Source organism: Tenrec ecaudatus, chromosome 17, assembly GCF_050624435.1.
Source record: "Tenrec ecaudatus isolate mTenEca1 chromosome 17, mTenEca1.hap1, whole genome shotgun sequence".
In the NCBI taxonomy this organism is placed as follows: Eukaryota; Metazoa; Chordata; class Mammalia; order Afrosoricida; family Tenrecidae; genus Tenrec; species Tenrec ecaudatus.
The window spans coordinates 80006603-80029856 of NC_134546.1; the positions used below are offsets into that span (position 1 = coordinate 80006603).

Genomic DNA, 23254 nt, shown 5'->3' on the forward strand with positions numbered 1-23254 from the left:
TAACACGAAATAGGTAAAACCCAATATGCTAATATACATTCTTGAAAAAAAACATTGAAAATGTCACATGTAAGAGAAAGAGAAAAAAGTTCACCCCATCGCAGAATCAGGATAAACAAACATATCCATTTTCACCACTCATATTAAAAATGATACCAGCTAGATTGATCAGAAAAAAAGAATAAAACAAAGAAAAATGACTTCCAAAAAGAAGAAAAGAAAACTCCTTATTCATCATAAATTGAAGATGTCATGTAAAAAAGTTGCCAATTGAAGGCAAACAAGCGGCCATCTAGCTCGGAAACAACAAAGCCCACAGAGATGAAGTGCGCAGCCTAAGCTAATACAAGGTGTTGAACGGACCAGGTGGCAGACACCAAGAACAAAAACCATCATTGTGTGATCACCTTCCTCTAATCTCTGGGGGATGGGCAATGGGAAGGTGGGTGAGGGGAGAGGCCAGGAAGTGTAAGATAAGATAAAATAATAATTTATAAACTACTAAGGGTTCATGGGGGAGGGGAGAGTGGGGAGGGAATGGAAGGGATAAAAAGGAAAACGAGCTGATTCCAGGAACCCAAGTGTAAGGGGAATTTTGAGAATGACAAGGGCAACAAATGTATAAGGGTGCTTTACTCAATTGATATATTTATGCATTGTGATAAGGGTTGTATGAGCCCCAATAAAAAGATTTATTAAATTTTTAAAAAGTTGCCAAATAGGTCATAAATACTATAGGTAGTAAATGTAAAAATGTTGTAGGAAACATTTCAACACACAAAAATACTTGGTACTTAAATCCCTAATGATTAACTGCTAATCTCCAACTCCCAAACCATTAACCCTTACATATTACGATGCTGACCATCTTTCAAACACACCTATAACCTTCTAAAACACAAGAGGAGGAGGAGGTGATGCTGTTTGCCAGAGAGCAGAGAGAGGCGGCAAGCCTGCCTGCAGGGCTAAAATGGGAAGAAGCAGTACTAGAGGTTTACATATGCAGTTGGCAGGTAGCACACATTTTGCCCGAACAAAACTACTAGTAAACTTCCTTAGTGGTTATCCAAAAGGATACTACAAAAACATGTGTATGGTACACACACATGCACTTATGTACACACCAAAATCACGTAAATAAAATAATGAAATTGAAAATAGATTTTTGTGTGTGTGAAATATTTTGAAACAATGATAAGATCTAGGAAAATAAAATGGAATCCAACTCAACTATTCATGTTTGTGAGACAGGAGGGAGAGCCTGGGGACCCTAGGGTGGGAGAGTGCCGACAGCGGGCCAGGGATCCAACCGGCATGCTGACACACAAGTGCACAATGTGAGCATCTCCAACCCATTTTCCTAACAGGACCTCCTCGTTTACCACCTAGGTAGTGTTGAGAAAAACAATTAAGTTCCTACTCAGTGGCTGGCCTACACACCTTGTCCAACAGGGGGCAGCCTGGGGTTAAAGGCTAGGGGCGATCAGGGAGTGTGGAGGCAGCTCCAATCTCTCCCTCTCTCCTCCTTCCTCTCTTCTGTCCTCCCTCCTCTCTCCTCTACCCCAGCCCCTCACCCTTCCACCCCCATCTTACAAGGAAGATTAGATCAAATCATCCGACATTGAAGATATTAAAAAGTGACATCACTATGAACACTTGGCCACCACAAGCCAGTTATCCCTGTGGTAACTTTTCCAACACTTCCTTCTGAAAACCCAAAAGGTCAGAGGGATCTAAAGGTCCTTCTTTCATGGTCTAAATTCCTACTAAAAATCAAGATCCAGTGAGCTTCAACAATTTCTGTTCCAGGGGAGGTTTCTGTCCTCCCTCAGCTCGCCTTAGGACACCTACATTACCTTTACCAGGTGTACCGTCCCAGTCAAACAACCCACCTGACCCTGCTAAGTCCCTGCCTGCTCCAGGGAGGAGTCCCAAGGAGGCTGCAGCTAAGGTTCAGAGGGAGCACAGCAAGAAATGCCAATGCAGTGGCAAGGAGACCTACTGTGTGTTATGTGCACAAGGTGCTCCAGTAGGTCCACTCCAGTATCTCGTTCAGGGCCATGAGAGTTGTGCACTCATTGATCAAAGACACCATTGGGCGCATCGCCTACCAGGCATCTCAAGTGGCACATTCCAAACTGCTCCACCATCACAGCCTGCGACATCCTGGTGACCATGAGCCTGCTGCTGCCTGGACAGCTGGCAGAGGCGCCTTTGCCAAGGGCCCCAGGGTCAACGCCCACTACACCAGCCCCAAATAAATTGTCCATCAGCCTCACAACGTTCAAACGCCAAGGGCCCATTTCAGGGTCACTTCCAGTTTCATCCCCCAAAGAGAGGTTGAACACCTTAGCATTACCTTGTTTTTGGTTCCTTTGTTTCAGTTTGGTTTTTGATTCTTCTGTGCATAGTTTAGTTAAATTATTTTTGTGATGGAGATCCTCTTTCTTTTCTTTTTAACACGTTTTGGGGCACTAAATCCACATATCCCACATAATCCCACAATTCCATAATTCAGCCATCTTAAGCATCCCACAATCACTAACACAATCGAATTCACATTGTCTATTTTCCCACTATGATTAAATCGTCTTTAAAGAGACTTGTTAGTCACCTTCAGTTCTAGTGTTCAGTCCCCTCAATCCTTCATTCTCACTCCCCAAGTCCCTTCACCCTCCCCAACTCCGCCAGCGACCCACTCCGACCCCACCCAGACATCCTTACAGACACTCGCATGTTATTTCATCTCTAGGCATTCACTCCTTTTGTGCTTCACAAACTGAACCCAACAGAAACAATAAAGAATAGAATGGAAATGAAATGGGAATGATTTTTAAACCTTAGTAATATATAGATATAAATAAAAACCAGGAGTAAGAAGAAAGGGCCGCCAGGGAGGACGTTTCTGTCACTGACCAGCAAGAGATCTTGCGCCTAGCACAGACTCTGGTCGGGTCCAGAGGGAAGTCAGCAGAACAAGACCCCGGGGCTCACCTTTGAGCTGAGGAGGCGCAAGGAGTCTCGGGAGGAGGAGCCGCTGTGTGGAAAGAGACAAAGGAGGGGGGTTAGTAGACACGCAAAGAGAGAATCAGGGAACCCCGAAGGCCCAAACCCCAGCCAGGATCCCCTTTTTCCAACAGGGACTCCCACCATGAACCCCAATCAATCCGAAAACAGGGAAATAGGACGGCCTCGGGGACACCCGCCCACCTCTCACCAAGAGAAGCGCTGGCAGGGTTCCTGGGGGAGAGAAAGGGCGTTTGCAACCTAGTCAGATGGACTAAAACAGCCTCTGCCCACATACATGTCCCGGAGCCCAGAGCCTCCCACCTGGGAGCACCGCAACAGGGTGCTCAGGCTGTGGACGCTTCTCTGGCACCGTGAGCAGAGCACGGACAGAGGTATCCTTGCTGGGAGCTGCAGTTCTGGCTAAGACACCGCCACTTCCGGCCCTTTCTGGGAGTGACCCGGAGGGGGAGGAGCTAGCGGGGTCAGGGAGGAGTAGGGTCTCTGCCTTCACTCCCGTCAAGGCAGCTCTTGCCCCGCCCATTTCTGCTGAGCCACCAACACAGGTGCCTGCTGAGGGTGGGCGGGACCTGGCGGGCCTGGGGCGGGGCTCGGGGAGGAGCCAGGGAGACGCGGTCCGCGCCAAAGGGCCCACATCTGTGACTGAGACTCAGCTAACAATGGCCTAGCGTCCAGTACTTTCCCCCATAGCAGAGAGCGTGTATGGGTGACATGGGTGAAATAGAACAATGTACGTTGGATGTGTAAGCCTGTGATCAGATACCCCGGATGTGCATCCTCCTAACTAACTCCAAACACCCAACCATCCAATCCTGCCAAGTTGTTAATGGGTCTGAAGCAAGAACTTAGCGTCCTTGCTTAACCTTTACAGTGATTGTCCATTGTTTGACCTAAAGCACTGTCCTGTATGACTAATTTTGGGGAAAAGAGAAGTACCTACTAGCATGCACGTCTAGGTAAGTTATATGTCAGTTTAACAGAATTTAAAAATAAACCTTCAGCAGGAGCAGTGACAAGGGAATGGAGGAACGTGGATGGGAGAATGGTTGTTAAACTTGCCCGTCCTTAGAGCTGGAATTTATACTATCTTCTTGTTTGATTTCGCCAGGAAGCTTTGGGGACAGTTAAACATGAGAGTTATGTTCTTCTATGATGCTTGTCATGATTCAGGCACTCTGCTAATTTAATTTATCACTCATTCAAGTTTCTATCAGTCCAAGAGTTCGTTTTGGACAGTGGGGAAGACTTTTCCAAGTTGAGTGATCTGAAATTTAAATTTGCTTCCTGCAGGTAACGCTTGGCTGCCGAGACTCTCAGCATAGGTGTTTTTGGGAAAGATCAAAGTGAACTATTTCCCGATTAACTTGCATCCATAAAGATTGTGCTTCTTTCATGCTTGTTATACTTGGGAATTCCTTTATGAAAGTTCAAGTCAGATTCCAAAGTTCCTGGCTGAAAATAGAGAAAGGTCATTTGTAACACTCGGTTACGTTTTCCAATATGGTCAGATAGTTCCCCAGACTGTACAGAAAACTGTCACCTGACTTTATCAGGAATCTACAAAGTCACTTATCAGCCAATATTTTCTGAATTAAACTGATTTATGTTCCCAGTTCTGCTAGAGTCCAAAAGGTTCCCTTCTTTATACAAGCCACTTCCCATTGGATTTCTCACCTAAAATTAGTGATTGATCAGCAGAATGAGATGTGTACAGCCACCGCTACCAAGTGCTCCAAAAGGAATCCCATTAGTAAGTCCTGGAGAGAGTGGGAGAAAAATGGGGACCCAAACTCAGACTCACAAATAAGACCCTCAAGGAAATGGCCTTTGGTCCCTTTCATGTCCAGAACTGACCTCACCCCCTGCTACGCTAACCAGTCAGGTAAGTAAGATCAAGGATAGGATTTAGCTGATGGGGAAGAATGGAAACGAGAGTCTTGGACAAAGAGGACAGTGTGTTGTTGTTAGTTGCCCTCAAGTTGGTTCCAGCTCACAGAGAACCTAGATACAATCAGATGAAACACTCCCAAGTCCTGCTCCATCTCATGGTGGATTTTATGTTTGAGCCCATTGCTACAGCCAATGATCCAGTCCCTCACAAGGCTCTTCCTCTTTTCAATTAACCTTTTACTTTACCAGGCATGATATCATTTTCCCAAGATGGATCTCTCCTGATAACATATTCAAAGTATATGAGAGAACATGTCACCATCCTCATTTCTGAGGAACATTAGCATGTGTGGTCAATGCTATTGTTAGTCTTGTTAATTCCTGTACAAATCTGCTTGAAACACTGGATGACTATATGAATTGTGTTAGGTGTAAGGGCCCCCCAAAATATTTAATAAAAATAAATAAAATTCCATGAGATACTTCTAGCCTAATTGTAAGACCTTTAAAGGTGCAGATTCTTGCAGTTATGAATAAATACCATTTTATTGTATTGTTTTTTAAGTTCAAGTTATTTGGGAACTGAGTCAGACAACATATTAAATGTTGTCTGACTCAGTTCCTAATATTAAATTTTTTTTTCATGTCGCTACATTATCAATATTGGTCTACAGGTTTTCTTGAAGTGTCATTATGACACGTATCAGAATATGACTGGACTCATAGAATGTGTTATTAATTGTTGTCTCTCAACCATTGTTATGTTTGTACCTAATTAACTTGAACTTAAATAACAATACAGTAAAATGCCATTTTGTTAGAACAAAGTGTTCTGGTGTTGAGGGATGGCTGGAGCAGAAGCCCACAGTCCATCCCCTTCCTCAATGTATGGCCATACAATGATGTGTACATAAGTCAATACCTCTATTTTATGAATTGATATATTTATATATTTACACCCTTATGTTAATACCTCTATCCATAGTTTGCTTCCTAGATCTTTTCTCTATTTAGTTTTATATCCCCCTGTCCTACCATCACACTCACACCTTTTCTGCCTCATAGTAATGCCTCTCAGCTAAATTGCTATTGCTCCAACACCCCCAGAATCTCTAAGTCCTCCTCATTATTGATTTAAATCCCTAATTTTTCCTCTGCCTATGGAATTGTTTGATAACCACTCCCTCTCCCCACCCTCTCCTCCCCCAAGGCCCTCCAGAACCATTGCCTATATGGGTAGGCAAAACAACAAAAGCCGAAACAAAACAAAAAGAATAGATTGGATTTAAAAGGGTGGAAAAACTAACAACAAAAAAAACCCAAACCTAAAAACATACATAATCCCAGGTCTGTCCTCTGACTTTTATGACTCTCTCCCCGCCGGTCCTGGGGGGTTTGGGGAACTTCCCCTCCTAGCCTGAAGTCTACTTTTGTGGCTCCTCAGGGGCTTTATGGCTCGGGTTCGCTTCCATTGCTGACCTGTTCTGTTCCCTTATGGGTTCACTCCACTGTGGAGGGAGGTGGATGTCAGACCAGGCTCACTCCACACCATGTATCCCCAGTATGGTCCTCTGACGATGTACTCTCCAGCGAGTGGACATCATTTCTCAAGCTGATGTTGGCCTTACTATCTTCTCTGTGTGCCCAGGCAGATTTTTGCAAATAATGGTGATAAAAAATTACCATTCATTGTTAATCCCATTCATTCTATTTATCTCCAAATAAGACACACATAATTAAGAAGACATAATTAAGCTAAACAATCTTTATAATTAATTTGCTTTCATTCGTAAGTATGCCCTGTGGTGATGGTGTAGTGCCTCCTTAGTATTCAAAAATAACAAATGTGAAAAAATTTAAGCAGTCTACACTGAAAGGAGAAACAGAGAGAGGTGAGAGAGAGAGAGAGAGATAATTTATAATATTTAAGGAGTGGTTATGGTTGAACAATGCACAATGAAGTTTGACAAGATTTTATTTACTGTTGAAAAAACCTTGTTTGATAAATGAGATTAACTGGAAAAAAAGTGTCACCAAGTATTACATTTTATAAATGCAACAAACACACAGATCACGATGCTAAGCTCTGGGTTTTGAGTGAGCCTTTATTGTAAGTTAAATATTATACATGGTCTCTTACTTCACTTGGCTTTTGAATTATCTCTGGGTACATTTTAGGTTCTTGTTTGCTAATATTTTCATGTGTTCACCTGGGTGCATGTGTGTCTGTGTGTGCAAGGCATTCCCAGAGGTGCCAAGTGTTTCTTAAGAGCATCTCCCACAGCAACTTCACCCAATCCACCCCGGGTTTATTCTGCCTTCATCTGGACCAGCAGTTCTCAACCTGTGCGTCAGGACCCCTTTAGGGGTTGAACAACCCTTTCACATGTTTCTCTGATGCATAACAGTAGCAAAATTAAAGTTATGAAGTAGCAATGAAAATAATTTTATGAGGGACCAGTTATCAGGCATCAAAGAACAAAAAATCATATTATTGGCTGCAGACCTCCATGATACCATCACAGAAGACAAACGGGTGCATATGCAAATCTGGTGAAGAAAGCTGATGGTGCCCGGCTATCAAAAGAGATAGTGTCTGGGGTCTTAAAGGCTTGAAGGTGAACAAGCGGCCATCTAGCTCAGAAGCAACAAAGCCCACGTGGAAGAAGCACACCAGGCTGTGTGATCAAGAGGTGCCAAAAGGACCAGGTATAAGGCATCATCCAAAACATATATATCATAGTGAATAAAGGGGGAAGTGCAGAGTGGAGACCCAAAGCCCATTTGTCGGCTACTGGAGATCCCTTCACAGAGGGGTTTAGGGGAGGAGATGAGTCAGTCAGGGTGCGATATAGTACCGATGAAGAATAAAGCTTTCCCCCAGATCCTGGATGCTTCCTCCCCACAACTACCATGATCCGAATTCTACCTTGCAAGTCTGGATAGAGCAGATGTTGTACACTGGTGCATATAGGAGTTGTAGGCACAGGGAATCCAGGGTGGATGACACCCTCACGACCAGGGGTGTGAGGGGCAATACTGGGAGAGTAGAGGGTGAGTGGGTTGGAAAGAGGGAACCGATTACAAGGATCTACATGTGACCTACTCCCTGGGACATGGACAGCAGGCAATGGGAGACTCCGGATAGGGCAAGATATGACAAAATAACAATCTATAAATTATCAAGGGCTCATGAGGGAGGGGGAGGGAGGGGGGGATAAAGGACCTGATACAAAGGGCTTAAGTGGAGAGCAAATGCTTTGAAAATGATTAGGGCAAAGAATGTACAGATGTGCTTTATACAATTTATATATGTATGTTTATGGATTGTGATAAGATTTGTATGAGACCCTCCTGAAATGTTAAAAAGAAAAAGAAAAGAATTTTATGTTTGGGCATCACCACAATATGAGACACTGTATTAAAGAGTCGTGGCCTTAGCAAGGTTGAGAACCCCTGATTTTCTGGACTCACCAAAGGATGGAGATTCCAATAAGGAAGGCTCCTGGAGTATAAATTATGTCTATTTAATAATGATGCTGAAGTATTACAGGTGATTACCCTTTAATCAGTCCCTCGCCTTCCCTCCTTTATTTCCCAGCTCCTGCTCAGGATCCAGGTGAACCTGGACGCAGATTATTCAAGGTGCTGGAATTGGGACAGATGTGGATTTCAGATTAGGCTGTGCTGTGTGGAAAGAGAGTGAGTTATCCTTGCTTGGATGTTTTGCGCTTCCTGGAAGATAAAAATACCTGGGACCTGGGCATGGGGACCTATTCCACACCAGGTACCCTCAGCCGGTAGGTATGTAAGACAGGCTCAGGGAGGAAGTCCCTGGGTTTGAGCTCAATGATATTCATCCTGTGCTAACACGCTGACTCTGAAACTTCCACTAATGGCTTCTTAGTTGCTGATTTGTCCACATCCGGGCCTCACTTTTAATCCAGGATATATTTAGATATCCACACGCCCAGGGTGCCTGGTCAGGATTTAACCGATTAAGTCAGCATGGGGTTGGCCTACTGTTGTTATCACGAGTGACTCTTTGAGGACATACATCTCCATGAGTGGAGAGCCCAGTGTGCGCTTAGAGGGAGTTTCTGGCACTGGAACCTCAGTATGTCCCTGGGAATAACATCTTTACACTTAAGGGTGAAGCTGCAGCTCCTACTTGAAGTATGTCTTGTGAGGTTAACTGGTTGGTTTATTGGAAACTCAAGTAGTCACCAACCCAAATATTTTAGGGTTAGAAGAGTGTACTACATCTTCCTCAGAGCCCTTAAATCTGAGGGAAAAGTCCAATGTTATGAAATATGGAGATCATGGTTCCAATATAAGTACTTTTAATTTGATATGACCTCCATCTCCAGTGACATGAGGGTCCCTGGGAAAGAGGGAATGGAGGGAGTCAAAGGTAGAATAACCAGTCATTTATTTGTTTCATTAAACACGGTTTCACGACATCTTTGAGGGAGAAACCAGGATACATTGTGACCTACAAATTAGTGAGTAAGTACAATTGAGCTCTTGGTCACCTTGGTTATTGGGTAAAACATCCCTGCATATGTCTAATAGCAGAGAAGGCTCCTTGAGTGCAGGACACAGTGGAGCAGAGGACCACAAGAGTCCTGGGATAGATCTTGGTCATAATGCTTTTTGTCGTATTTAAACATTTATATATTCCTTCATTTTGCCAAATTTCATGAACCATTTGTAAAAGTTAACTAAAAATAGAGGATGTGTTGGTGTTTTCTAATTTTGCATGTCTACCTCTCCCAGTCTCTTACATTTAGGTAAAATCTGGGAGAGGAGACAGATCCATACACACAATTAGCAGCATGAGTTTTTTCGGTGTGTTAGGTTTGGTGCTTAGCTTAGGGTTTTAGTGTGCTAGAGACAGAGTAGGTACTTACGATCAGAATCAAGTTCCTGAGATTAACCAATGTTCCTGGTTCAAGAATAGGAATCAAGGGATAGAATTAGGAGTTCATTGTGATGAACTGAGATTCAGTTGTTGGTGGACAGATTAAAGGTCATTATGTTTAGAACGTTTCTGCTTAACAGATTATGCTTTGAGTTGATTAGGAGTATATATTTCAAGGTATAATGACGTAGAGATACTGTTTAAAGATTAGAGTTTTCGGGGGTAGTTTCTGAATTTGAGATTTAGGGTAATAAGGTTAGGATTAAGTTGATAGACTCTGATTCAAAGAATTGGAATGAATGCATTAGGTTAGATTTAGTGTGCATGATCATTGGATTTGTTAAGCACATGTTAACTTTGTTGAGGCACCAGGCGATGCTCAGGGTGTTAGTGGAAGTTCTGGAGGATGAGTGGCTTTTCAGCTGGTTATCAGTGTGTTGTAATCATACTCAGCACGTTAACGTATAAGCGTTAATGGTTTGGGAGATGGTGATTAGCACTGCATGTGTAGGGATTGAAGTACCAAGTTAATATCGTCTGCTGAAATTTAGCTGACAACATTTTTCTGTTTATCGGCTACAATATTTATGATATATTTAGAATCATTTATGCATAAAATCATCTGTTTTATGGATAGAGGAGTTTTTATTTCTTTCTTTGGAAGTCTTTTTTCTTCCCTACAAAAAAAATGCCTTGTTTTGGGATACCCAGGCTCGTCTGCTGCCTAGTTCTGTCTCTGCCCAGGACGCAGCGGAGCTGCCCTGGAGCTGCTGCCAGGGCCGCACAGGCAGGCCTGGTGTTTCAGCAGCTGCTGAGCTGCCGCCACCTCAGCAGTTAGCCCGCCCTCAGCGTTCACCAACACAAGCAACCTCAGTCCTCAGCCCTCACCAAGCCCAGAGAGCCCCGGACGAGAGGCGAGCTCTGGGAGGATGTCAGCCTTCAGGATGGCGCGGAGAAGCGAGAGAAAGACCAAGAAGAAACCTGCCAATTGGGAAGAAGCGAAATTGTTGGTGGGATCCATGGCGGTCAGGAATGACATGTGAAGATGGAGAACTTTGTGTGATGTGATTTTCGTGGTCCAGGAAAGAGAGATCTCTGCTCACCGTGTGGTCCTGGCTGCAGCCAGCCCGGTTTTCAACGTCATGTTCACAAATGACACGCTCGATTCAAAGTCCTTTGATGTAGAACACAAAGACGCCGACCTGACATTATTGAACACCTGGTGGAATGTGCTTACACTGCTAGGATGTCTGTGAATAGCAACAACGTGCAGTCTTTGTTGGACACCGCAAACCAGTACCAGATTCAGCCTGTCAAGAATGTGTGTTGATTTTTTGAACGGGCAAGTGGATACTTCAAACTGTCTCAGTCTAAGCATTTTAGCAGCGCATCTAGACTGTCCTGAGTTGAAAGCCACTGCAGACGCCTTTATTCACCAGCATTTCACTGGCATTTCCAAAACTGAGGTGTTTCTACAGCTTGATGCTCAGCGAGTAACCTGTCTCCTCAACCAGGACCCCCTGTCCGTGAGCGCAGAGGAGCAGGTTTATGATGCTGCGGTCAGGGGGCTGAGACATGATGCGCCGAATCGCCAGACTTTTATGGTGGATGTCCTCGCTAACATCAGATTTCCTCTCACCTCGAAGGATTTCTGATGTAAAACCGTCCCAGCTGACCCCCTCGTTCAAGACAGTCCTGAGCGCCTTAAGATGGTGATGAATGGAATGCAGTATCATCTACAATCTCCTGAGGATCGGAAAGAGCTGGCAGATGGAACAAGGCCGCGAAGACCACAGTTTTGTAGATATTTTAACCCAAAGCTGGAAAAAGGTGCATATTCTACAGGATCCTGCAGTGAGAATGTAACTGCAGAAATCTCATTTGATGCGTGTTTTGCTCTTTAAAATGACCTGTGTTGATAGCTATTTTGTATATTCAACCACACGTTTTTGGTCTTCAAGTAGAACAGTTTAAATAACTGAAGAACTGACCCCTAATTTAAAAAAAATTCTCATTCAATAAAGTATGTTATTCCTTGAAGCCAGCATTATTAGAATTCCATCACAATATGTATTAAGTATTTATATTAAATGCACCCACCCCTCCCTTATTTTTATTATAAAACTTTGTTTTGGAAATATTTTGCTATTTACTAGGACCTATCTGTATTTTGCCATATTAATTATTTCTAATATAATAATTGCAGAGGAAGCTTTTGTTCGAAATTATTTACCTTGCCTCATCCAAAGTGAACAGTACTTTATAGTCTGATGTAAGTAGACTACTTATTAAATAGGAATTTTTAGTAATTATTTTAAAATTCTTGTACTTGGCATTGTTCAGAAATGTTGGAATGATAGTAGCTGTTATTCAATGAGGCACACCCATAGCTGCCCTATACCTGCCAGGAATGGTGTCTTTTCATTGTTATTATTATTAAATTGATCTCCTTCAGAGAACATTTTCAGTAGTAACATGTAATTATCCAGAATTAAGCCAATATACTTTTGTTGATTTAATAAACTTATACACTATTATCTCTATATTTTCCTTGGATTTCAATGATGACAGGAGGAAATGTGTATTAATTACTGGCTGAAAAATGATAGAAAAGAAAATGTTAACATTTTTTTGAATATTGTCAGGAAATGACCTCTTGGCTCTCTATTCTAAAGGTAAATCATACCATTCCGAGGACGCCGGGGAAGAGAGAAGAACTTTTAATCTATGAAAAGACGACAATTGAGTTTCAAATAGTTCACTGAGAAATGTAATTTAAAAATAACCAGATTTCTTTTTTTCCACAACTTTTGGAAGATTATGATCCTGAGGGAAGGAGAAGGGCAGGTATGTTGTGCAGAAATATATTAACCATTGTGCATTTCAAGGAAGGTTCACCATTGCCATTTCAGTGTTCTAATTGGAAAATTCTCCTTTAGAGATGATAGACTATTTCTTGTGCTCCTAATTTAAGTGGGGGATCCTCTTTTGGCTTGATATCTCTGCATAATATAAGCAATGGGTTCCATGATCTATTGTGTCCACTGTAGTTTGACAAAATGGCAGGTCACTCTTAGGCCTGGTACACTCTTGATAGATTCCTATATAGAAAACCTAGATTATTATTTTATTTTCCCTCTTACCATACATATAGATGCTTGGGATATATTTCTCCTATTTATAATATTGAAGTGGTTATTTCTCAACCTACTGACATTCACATGTGAGACAACTTCCAATTCTGTTTAAGACTAATGCTTCTATCCTTTTCTGGGAATTTATTAAATACCATGAAGTCATTCAAGACTCTTGTCTACATTTTCTATTTATTATGTATTTTATAATGAATGTTGGATTTTGAGTGTGAACATGGCAAAGGTAATTTCTTATTTGTTTTCAAACTAGGACCAACAACTCTGTTTTTTCAATAGATTGCGAACACATGTTCTCTTACTAAACACTTTCCTAAAGGCCAACAAACGATCCTTGAATTAACTACAAGCTTTTCTTTCGTGATGTCTTTTGTTTTTTTCTTTGTTAGTGGCTTGCTGTTGCTGTTTTGTTGTCTGGTTGTATACTGTTGCTTTGTTTTCTTCTGTCTTGTTTTTGTGCATTTTATTATCTCCACAGGTCTGTCTAAATAAGACATGCTGGATGAACTAACTGGAGGAAAAACAACGGGACTGACAGTTCCGGGGGGACTTGGGATAGGGGGAGGTGGGCGGGGGGGAGGGTAAGGAAGTGGTGTTAACAAACCCAGGGACAAGGGAACAACATGGGATCCAAATTGGTGGTGAGGGGGGAGTTGCAGGCCTGGTAGGGAATGATCAAGGGTAAGGTTATGTAAAGAAAAGGTATAGCTGTAACCCAGGTCGGGACAGAGCATGATAGTGGGGCAGGAGGAAAGTCAAGGGAAATAGAGAAAAGAGCTAGGAGGCAAAGAGCATTTATAGAGGTCTAGACAAAGACATGTACATGCAAATATATATATGAGGATGGGGAAATAGAGCTATGTGTCTATATTTATAGGTTTAGTATTAAGGTGGCAGAAGGACCTTGGGCCTCTACTCTAGCACTCCCTCAACGCATGAATATTTTCTTCTATTAAATTGGCATTCTATGATGCTCACCCTCCTGACAGAACTGTTGAAGCCAAAGCGGGTGTAAAGTAAATGGGGTGGAGCCCGGTGGCAGTGGTGGCAGTGGCGGCGATGGAGGAGGAGGATATGGGCCACGCACTGGCTGGCGGTGGCTCTGGCTCTGAGCGTGCTGCTGGGCGGCCGGGCGATGCGGCCGGGCGAATGCAGTGTGCATTTCTTTTCTGGGAAGGTTCTACTAGAGCCTGAAGGACAGAGACGTCATGTTCTCCCCAGCCACTATTGAAAAAGAACTTACCCGCTCCTGCCGGGAGGCCCGGGAGAAAGAGAATCGCTGTGCTACTACATTGGGGCCACACGTTGTGGCCACCAAGATCATCAACGAGGTGTCGAAGCCCCTCGCCCATCACATCCCCGTGGAGAAGATCTGCAAGAAGCTCAAGAAGAAGTATGGCCAGATCTGTGAGCTCAAGTACGACAAGCAGATCGACCTGAGCAGCGTGGACCTGAAGAAGTTCCGTGTGAAAGAGCTGAAGAAGTACTGGACGACTGGGTGGAGACATGCAAAGGCTGTGCCGAGAAGTCCAACTACATCCGGAAGATTCACGAACTGATGCTGAAATACCCGCCCAAGGCGGCCAGTTCATGGACTGATTTGTAGTTGGGGACCCCTGCTGCCCTGGAGGGAGAAGCAGTCCCTGTCTTTACCCACCTGACCTTTTTGTAATTTATTCTGTATGTGGGGGAGCCCCTCCTCAAGTGGGTGTGAAGCCTGCAGCTGCGGCTGGAGCTCCTGGCTCGACAGTGCTCACCAGAGGGGTTCACTTCGTTTTTGCTGGTTTATTCTAGAATGGAAAGTGTCTGGGATATTTTTATTAAAGGAAAAAATTTTCTAGTTCTTGGAAAATTAAAAAAAAAAAAAGTAAATGGGGTGAAGAAAGCTGATGGTGCCCAGCTATCAAAAGAGATCGTGTCTGGGGTTTTAAAGGCTTGAGATAAACAAGCGGCCATCTAGCTCAGAAGCAACAAAGCCCACATGGAAGAACACACCAGCCTCTGTGATTACGTGGTCCCAAAGGGATCAGTTATCAGGCATCAAAGAACAAAAAATCATATCATTGGCTGCACACCTCCATGATACGATCACAAAGGACAAACGGGTGCATGAGCAAAAGTGGTGAACAAAGCTGATGGTGCCTGGCTATCAAAAGAGATAATGTCTGGGGTCTTAAAGGCTTGAAGGTGAACAAGCAGCCATCTTGCTCAGAAGCAACAAAGCCCACATGGAAGAAGCACACCAGCCTGTGCGATCATGAGGTGCCAAAGAGATCAGGGATAAGGCATCATAAAAACAAAACAAAAACACCTTACCATAGTGAATTAAAGGGCAAGTGCAGAGTGGAGACCCAAAGCCCATTTGTCGGCCACTGGAGACCCGCTCACAGAGGGGTCTAGGCGAGGAGATTAGTCAGTCAGGGTGCGATGTAGCACGGATGAGGAATACAGCTTTCCCCCAGATCCTGGATGCTTCCTCCCACCAACTACCATGATCCAAATTCTACCTTGCAAGTCTGGATAGAGCAGAGGTTGTACACTGGTGCTTATAGGAGCTGGAGGCACAGGGAATCCAGGGTGGATGATACCTTCAGAACCAGGGGGTGAGAGGCGATACTCGGACAGTAGAGGTTGAGTGGTTTGGAAAGGGGGAACTGATTACAAGGATCTACATGTGACCTCCTCCCTGGGGGATGGACAACAGAGAAGGGGGGAAGGGAGAGCCGGAAAGGGCAAGATATGACAAAATAATAATCTATAAATTATCAAGGGTTCATGAAGGAGGCGGGAGCGGGGAGGGAGGGGAAAAAAGAGGACGTGATGCAAAGGGCTTAAGTGGAGAGCAAATGCTTTGAAAATGATGAGGGCAAAGAATGTACAGATGTGCTTTATAGAATTGATGTATGTATATGTATGGATTGTGATAAGAGTTGTATGAGCCCCTAATAAAGTGTTTTTTAAAAATTAAAAAAATAAACACGCATAATTAATAGTATGATAGACAAAAACATTTTCATCTGTTGAAATCTACTATGTGTTTCATTTTTCAAAATCATGAATAGAAATGTAAGACAGGTGTAACGGTACTAAATAAAAAGAGGAATGAAAGTAATGAAGTCATCTTTATGAACATCACAGAAAGCAGGTTCTCCTTAATTTCTGGCTCGTGGCTCAGAAACTGTTAATAGAGGTTACTGTTCTCAGCCCAGATTAGGTGGACGATAGGATTGAGGTGGAAAAACCCTTGCTTACAGTTATACATGTCAATTAAAGTTTTTGTAAACTGTATTTCTCCATTGTGGAGGAGGCAGGGGGAAGGAAAACAAAAGGATGAATATAAGGAAGAAAAGGGGAGTGGGGGCATGGGGAACAAATCCACCCAAGGGGAGGGTATTATTTATATCTCCACAGCGAACGTGGGACCAGACTTCAACCCAGTGCTGCAAGGTGTGAATGCAATATCCCAGCGTGGAGTAGGGAACCAGTGGAGAGGTCTGGGAGGCTTGCCCCAGCACCATAAATTAAGTGGATTTCTGCCCTTCCCCCGAAAAGAATTTGTTCCAAAGGATGACATTGACTCTGTAGCTCCGGGAGATGGACATATCTGATCAGGGCACACGGGAGCAGATGAAGGGGCAGGAGGAGAGAGTGGAACACAGCCTGGCCCACCAGGTCGTAAGGATGATGTTCCTGAGTAGAGCAGCCAGTCCACAGAGAGAACAACATGGCTGGCCCCACTATGAGACATGATGCCCCTCAGTGACTAAGGGCAATACAGGGGACAGCACCAGAGACACAGTGTGGGAATTGCACCTGACCTGATCCACCACACCGAGGCAAAGCACTGGGGGAGTGCAGCGGAACAGCAAGGGAATGGAGTGGCAAGGTCTCCAGGGAATGCTGAAAGTGGACTTTGGGGCCAGGGCGTGGTGCCCCAACAGACTGGACTGGAAAACGCTCCTAAGGGCCAGCAAATGATCCCTGAACTAAGTACAAGCTTTTCTTTTGTGAAGTGTTTTGTTCTTTGTCAGTGGTTTGTTTTTGTTGTTTTGTTGTCTGGTTGTATACTGTTGCTTTGTTTTCCTCTGTCTTGTTTTCGTGAATGTTAGTGTCTCCACAGGTCTGTCTGAATCAGACAGGCTGGATGAACTATCTGGAGGAAAAACAATGGGACCGACAGTCCCGGGGGGGATTTGGGGTGGGGGTGGGGAAAGGGGGTAAGGAAGGGCTGTCAACAAACACAGGTAAAAGGGAACAACATGGGGCCCAAAATGGTAGAGAGGGGGGAGTGGCAGGCCTGGTGGGGAATGATCAAGGGTAAGGTTGCGTAGAGAAGAGGTATAGCTGTAGCCCAGCTGTTGATGGAGCATGGTAGTAGGGCAGGAGGAAAGTCAAGGGAGATGGAGGAAAGAGCTAGGAGTCAAAGGGCATTTATGGAGGTCTAGACAAAGACATGTACATGCAAATATATATATGAGGATGGGGGAATAGATCTATGTGCCTATACTTATAGGTTAAGTATTAAGGTGGCGAAAGGATCTTGGGCCTCTACTCAAACACTCCCTCAATGCACAAATACTTTCTTTTATTAAATTGGAACTCTATGATGCTCACTCCCCTGACACAACTACTGAAGCCAAAGTGGGTGAACAAATATATGTGACGAAGAAAGCTGATGGTGCCCGGCTATCAAAAGAGATAGTGACTGGGGTCTTAAAGGCTTGAAGATAAACAAGCGGCCATCTAGCTCAGAAGCAACAAAGCCCACATGGAAGAACACACCAGCCTGTGTGATCGAGTGGTCCCGAAGGGATCAGTTATCAGGCATCAAAGAACAAAAAATCATATTATTTGTGCACACTCCATGATAGGATCGCTGAAGACAAATGGGTGCATAAGCAAATGTGGCGAAGAAAGCTGATGGTGCCCGGCTATCAAAAGAGATATTGTCTGGGGTCTTAAAGACTTGAAGGTGAACAAGCGGCCATCTAGATCAGAAGCAAAGAAAGCCCACGTGGAAGAAGCACACCAGCCAGTGCGATCACGAGGTGCCAAAGAGACAAGGTATAAGGCATCATGCAAAAAAAAAAAAAAAGATATATGTATGTGTTACATACATATATATGTATATATGTATATATATATATATATATATACCATATTGAATGGAGGGGGAAGTGCAGAGTGGAGACCCAAGGCCCAAGTGTCGGCCACTGGAGATCCGCTCATAGAGGGGTTTAGGAGAGGAGACGTGTTAGTCAGGGTGCGAGGTAGTACCGATGAAGAACACAGCTTTCCCCCAGATCCTGGATGCTTCCTCCCTCCCAACTATCATGATCAGAATTCCACCTTGCAGGACTGGATAGGGCAGAGGTTGTACAATGGTGCGTATGGGGGCTGGAGGCACAGGGAATCCAGGGTGGATGGTACCTTCAGGACCAAGGGTGTGATGGGCAATGCTGGGAGAGTGGAGGGTGAGTGGGTTGGAAAGGGGGAGCTGATTACAAGGCTCCACATGTAACCTCCTCCCTGGGACATGGACAGCAGAGAAGGGGGGGAAGGGAGACTCCGGATAGGGCAAGATATGACAAAATAACGAGGTATAAATTACCAAGGGCATATGAGGGAGGGGGGAATCGGGGGGGGGGAAGAGGACTTGATGCAAGGGGCTTAAGTGGAGAGCAAATGCTTTGAGAATGATTGGGGCAGGGAATGTGCGGATGTGCTTTATACAATTGATGTATGTATATGTATGGATTGTGATAAGAGTTGTATGAGCCCCTAATAAAATATTTTTACAAAAACAAAAAAAACCTGTATTTCTGTATATATTTGTAAATGATGATGTAGCAATACCTGGTGACACAAAGTTCAAGATCGTGGATGCTATTTGAAAGGTGAGCTGGTACCACCCACCAGCTGGTCCCTTGCACATTTAAACTGACAATCTGTGTCCAAAAAGATTACAGGTTAGAGATCCCTATGGGGGCAGTTCCAGTCTCTATAAAGGGTGACCTTTAGTGAAAATGGATGATACATATACAAAACAACATGTCATTCTCAAGTGTGATGCAGTCTGGATTCTCCCTAACAGATATTAAAGACATGTTTCCTCCTGGTGCTCCTAATCTGAATTCTAGTCCTAGTCAACTCTTTTGGAGAATGGCAAGTTTGCTCTTTATGATACTACTTAGCGGTATCATAAATAATTTTCATTTTGTCTTTTAAACTTGGAAGATCTTCCTGAAGCCTCTGGCTTCACATATTCCTTTCATTATATTTTGAAATTAATTAATTGCTATTTATGTTTTCTTTATTCACTGCTAACCCTGACTTATCTGTATTAGAATGTGATCATCTCTTAAGGCTCTGCATTATTTTTTTAAAAAACATTTTATTGTGGCACTTACAGTTCTTGTACCCACACATAAATTGTATCAAGAACATTTGTACATATGTCACCATCATTATGTCCTAGATATTTATTTTCTTCTTTAAAAAAAATCAATTTATTGGGGGCCTCATACAACTCTTATCACAATCCATGCATCCAGCCAGTGTAGTCCTCTTGCTCTTAGTTTGCTGATTTCAATGTGCTCTGCAGACAATTTTGTCCCACGGTCTCCTCTTCTAGGAAGAAGGACTCTGGTTCACACAGCACTCCATTTCCAGACCCGTGCATCCTGCACACTGCTACTGGACAAGCTACAGCGATTTGGTAAAGAATATTAATTGGTTGAGGGATTGATAAATACTCAGTTCAGTTTTCAATGTAAAGTGAAATTTAAAAACCTTCAATACAAATAATGAGTTAAATTTGAGGCATGGCAACAGAGAAAATCAGTCTACAAATGAGATGGGTGCGTTTAGATAAATGAAAATTTTTATCTTAGTTTTCAGTGTTTCCTTTGAAGTAGAAACATTTTTCACCTTGTTCTCAGAACTAAGTTTTGTGGGGATTCATGCTAATCTGGCAAGAGTTAGACCATAGTAGTGTTTGCTATATGTCATTTGTTTTGTTTTTCTCCTCAGAGGAGCAGATTCTAAACTGTAATGCAGGATTGTTATGCCTGGAATCTACATGGTGATGAAGTGGGAGAACAGGGAGTTTTCTGTGTGTTTTTCTGATTGAGGCTGAAGCTTTTAAAGCACCTGGACAGTAAGGCTCTGACCTTCATGCCTGTGGTGTATCTTATAGTTTGGCCTGTCCGTGCTCCTTCCCTTCATTTCAGTACATCCTTTCTTTATCCTTGAATATTTAATACCTGTTCACTATACCCTCCCAATTAGGTCTCATGGGTAGGATAGTAGGATATAGGGTGTGTGGTTGATAGGGGACATATTTCACCTTCAGCTTTGAAAAGTCAATGCAATTGACCTTCCTCTGGTGCTTAATCTGTCGAGATAATAAAAATCCTCACTCCAGTGTCTGAAACACAGGGCTTATTTGGAATGTTCGCGTGAAAATCTGGAGGGGTTTTATAGACAAAGCCCAAAAAATGAGGGGTTCCACTGATGAGTGGCCCCAGAAGTTTCTCCCTATCACAGTAAACAATACTCAGTCTCTAGAAATTTACCAAATTTTAATTTACATTTTTTAAATTTTGATTCGTTTTTTCAAATACATGGGTTTGATAGCTTCTGATTCAGGTAAGCAGAACACAGCTGTTCCCATCTGAGTATACCTCCACTAGATTTTGGATGGCATTTGATATGCTAATTCACTTCAGTTCTCTGATGGTGCATGCAAGGACTCCCAGAATCACTGCACATATGGCTCATGTTGCAGAATAAGGAGCAGGTGCCTGACTCAGAGAGGAGGAGACAGTCCAAGAGCAGGGATCCAGAGAGGAAATGGAGTGGCAGGTTTCCAGAGAGGGCCTAGAGCTTGTATGTGGGCAGAGAGTTGTGGTCATCTCCACATGACAAGACATTATAGAGGGATGAGTGGACAGATAGTAGAAGGTGTTTCATAGCTCAGCATCGGGAACCTGATCTACATTTGATCAACCCTTATGCTTTGTCCCTACGTTTTTTAGCTGAAACCTGAGAAACCAGTGCCCTGCCCTTTAAACGAAGAACATCCAATGGTTACTGAGTTTCCTCAAGCCTTAAGCCGTTGAATTGTTTTAGGACCATTCAGGCAAGGAAGGATTTTTTTCCCCCCAGAAAATAGGTACTGCACACTAGCAAAATATCTGAGTTTGTAGAGATATGTCCTAATCTTATGGGCTCTCACTAATCTTTTTCACAGCATTGATGTCATTTTTTAAATTAAAATTTACATCTTATGTTAATCTTGTTTATGTATCTTTCATACATCTTGCAAAATTATTAAATTTATTTGGTGGCTTCTATCAGACTTATGGTGATAAAGTAATATTTACTTATATTTTAAAGATTGTATTGCTTGGTTTTGTATGTTTTCTGAATAGTTTACATATTTTATATTTTTTAATTGGTTGCTTTTCAAATTTATTATATAACGTTTTGTGGGCTTTTTTTGTGATCCAAGTGAATTTTTTTGTTTTTTGTTTTGTTTTAAACGTTTTATTAGGGGCTCATACAACTCTTATCACAGTCCATACATATACATACATCAATTGTATAAAGCACATCTGTACATTCTTTGCCCTAATCATTTTCTTTTCTTTCTTTCTTTGTTTTTCCCCTTTTCTTTTTTTAAATTTTATTAGGGACTCATACAACTCTTATCACAATCCATACATATACATATATCAATTGTATAAAGCACATCCATACATTCCCTGCCCCAAACATTCTCAAAGCATTTCCTCTCCACTTAAGCCCTTTGCATCAGGTCCTCTTTTTCTTTTCCCCTCCCTCCCCGCTCACCCCTCCCTCCTGTGCCCTTTGTAATTTATACATCGTTATTTTGTCATATCTTTTTTTTTTATTTTGTCATATCTTGCTCTATCCAGAGTCTCCTTTCCCCCCTTCTCTGCCGTCCCTCTCCCAGGGGGGAGGTCACATGTGGATCCCTGTAATCAGTTCCCCCTTTCCAACCCACTCACCCTACACTCTCCCAGCATCGCCCCTCACACCCTTGGTCCTGAAGGTATCATCCACCCTGGATTCCCTGAGCCTCCAGCCCTCATATGTACCAGTGTACAACTTCTGCCCTATCCAGCCCTGCAAGGTAGAATTCGAATCGTGGTAGTTGGGGGGAGGAAGCATCCAGGATCTGGGGGAAAGCTGTGCTCTTCGTCGGTACTACCTTGCACCCTGACTGACCCATCTCCTCTCCTAAACCCCTCTATGAGGGGATCTCCAGTGGCCGAAACTTGGGCCTTGGGTCTCCACTCTGCACTTCCCCATTCATTCAATGTGGTATATATATATATATATATATATATATATATATATATATATATATATATATATATATTCTTTTTTTTTGCTTGATGCCTTATACCTGGTCTCTTTGGCACCTCGTGATCGCACTGGCTGGTGTGCTTCTTCCATGTGGGCTTTTTTGCTTCTGAGCTAGATGGCCCCTTGTTTATCTTCAAGTGGGCTGGTTTTTATGTGAAGAGAGGAAATAAGAAAATAAGAAAACTTTAAGTCTATTAAAATAACATTTTGGTATACATTATTTAAATGAGAAAAAATAGAAGTTCATGGAAGATATAGCTGACTGTTTATGAAAACACACTCATTACATATATAGTAATATTGAGGATGATGTAGTAAAAGGAGTAAGACTTATCCCACACCCACCCCAGTGTGTCAGTTAAAAATCACTATACCTAATCACAGACAGAGGAATAGCCCCCTAAATTGGTCTGTATTAGTCCATGAGAAGCTGATTGTGTCAGACACTCATCTATGAAGTCAGTGAAATTATATGGGTCGAGTATAAGTGGATACATCTGTACCAGTCATGACCAGTTGTCAACCCACATCGTGAGATCATGAGATACCCCCACCACTAGCCATCAGGATTCAAGACCACATTTGAGATGAGCAGCTAAGCTATCCTGGTGTGTGGCTCTGTCAAGTTCTCCAGGTTTCCTCTTATTTATACTTTATGTAGACCAGAAATGCATTCATGAATGTGAATTATGTGCATTTACAAGTGCCCTGTAGAGTTGAAAGCTGAATCCATCTCCTTTGATACATTATAAAGCAAGGACATTACCCCATAGGTTTTACTTAAGCCTCTGACAACAAAGTGCACTCATCAAGGAGTGACAGCGGAGCATTATTTTCCTATTGGCAGTCACCCTGGGTAAGATAA

General features: G+C 42.9%; 1 pseudogene; it reads left to right on the top strand.

Annotated features, from left to right (window-relative positions):
* Window positions 1-11087: 11087 nt before the first annotated feature.
* On the top strand, window positions 11088-14706 carry LOC142430534 (mesencephalic astrocyte-derived neurotrophic factor pseudogene; annotated as a pseudogene).
* The last annotated feature ends 8548 nt before the right edge of the window (window positions 14707-23254 follow it).